We start from the raw sequence: 1,545 nt of genomic DNA, 5'->3' as shown, positions 1-1,545 counted from the left end.
AATCTTATGCATAACTTGTATGCGAGGTGGCAACTCCATATTGTAAAAACTTGTAATCAATATATGATGCATTCAGAATCAAGAGGAAGACCATTAGTTGCTCCCTCTTACTAAGTGCCTGTAGCTATGTGTGTTGTACTGGAACTAAACAGAAGGAAAGTAAGATGCTGGTGGTTGCATTTGACAAATGCCTATTTAATGACTTTACGTGTTGTTGTTGTTTGTTAAATCAATCTAGCAGTTTGTATTTGAGACTTTACATCCTTGTAGATGTGTGCTGTCTTTAATATTCCCTTCTGTATGTGACCTCAGGGTCCCACCCCACTCCTCCAGCCTCCAGTACTCCTCCTCCCCCTGATGGTGGTCAGTGCTGGTCACTGCTGGTCATCTTGTGTCCCGTGTGTACTCTACTCTCTGCCCTCATCTCCTCCACCTGTGTGTACTGCCACTACAACAAGGCCGGTACGGTTCAGTTCCCTCTCTCACCCAACCCTCCTTCCGCCCACTTGTCCTCTTCTTCACTACCAGAGTCATCATATGGACGCTGTCATTTCAGTCATAATCATACACCTCAATAATGTGTTAATGTCTTTTGCTGTCTGCCTAAATCTTTGGTATCAGGTGGTCCACAGTTGGAGAGCCAGAGTGACAAAGACACCAGCCAGAGCAGGAGCACAAAACAGGTTCTGCATAATATTTAATTATAGAGATCATACATGCACATGTATAATCATCAAGCTATCATCTATATATTGTGATTTTAATGTAAATATGCAAGCAAGTAGCCTTTGCCACTCCTCTTTCCTTAAACATATCCCACTATATAAAAACAAGCTTTAATATCATGCTTGCCAATTGCAGGATGAAGATAAAGATGTGTGCTACGCTGCACTGGAAATCCCTACCAAAGAGCGCAGACAGAGACCCAAGAAAAAGAGAGCTGAGAATCCTGACCTCTGTACTTACTCAGAGGTCAGGGCTTATCAGTCCCAGAGAGAGTGAACATCACAACACAACACTGTGTTTTTTATCTGAATACCAATTTCTTTGGAAATGTGTTAAAACATCAACAACAAATAATGATGATTACACTCATCTTAACATTGTGACATTTGGGAACCTTTTATCCCAAATGACCATCAAATCTCCAAAACCATGACAAAGAAATACAATAAACAGGTGTGATTTAGCATTGTATCTTGGCAGTAATTCTTGAGAAAACCAGGACGTCATATGGAACAGAAAGGGTGTATGGTTGATGGGAGTGTCACACAGGTTTGTGTAGACAAGCAGATGTGGTAGCAAATGAGCGCTGCTAAAATTAGACAGCGTGGCAAACAGGAAACCTACAACAGACCTCTCAGGCCTCTGCTGCTGTTTAGCTCTTACTGGTGGGGAAGTCTACTATGAAACAATAACAGTCATTGGGGAGGCTTAGTTTGCAATCTTAGCAAGGTGCAATACCAATGTTTTTTCTTGCCAAACTATGTAAAGGCTTTTGACTTAAATGATCTGTATCATATTTGGTATGTTACACAATTATCT

General features: G+C 41.2%; 1 long non-coding RNA gene across 1 annotated transcript; it reads left to right on the top strand.

The window, feature by feature from the left end:
- Positions 1–315: 315 nt before the first annotated feature.
- Positions 316–1,101, top strand: LOC143135145 (uncharacterized). The gene is made up of 3 exons (XR_012988813.1): positions 316–462; positions 622–683; positions 862–1,101. It is a non-coding gene; the product is annotated as an uncharacterized LOC143135145 (long non-coding RNA).
- The last annotated feature ends 444 nt before the right edge of the window (positions 1,102–1,545 follow it).

Source organism: Alosa pseudoharengus, unplaced genomic scaffold (genome assembly GCF_046254945.1).
Source record: "Alosa pseudoharengus isolate Yale_2024_CS ecotype anadromous, Long Island Sound unplaced genomic scaffold, YU_APseudo_1.1 YU_APseudo_1.1_scf_2, whole genome shotgun sequence".
Taxonomy (NCBI): Eukaryota; Metazoa; Chordata; class Actinopteri; order Clupeiformes; family Clupeidae; genus Alosa; species Alosa pseudoharengus.
The sequence above is the reverse complement of the archived record's forward strand: the minus strand, read 5'-3'. Positions and strand labels throughout refer to the sequence as shown.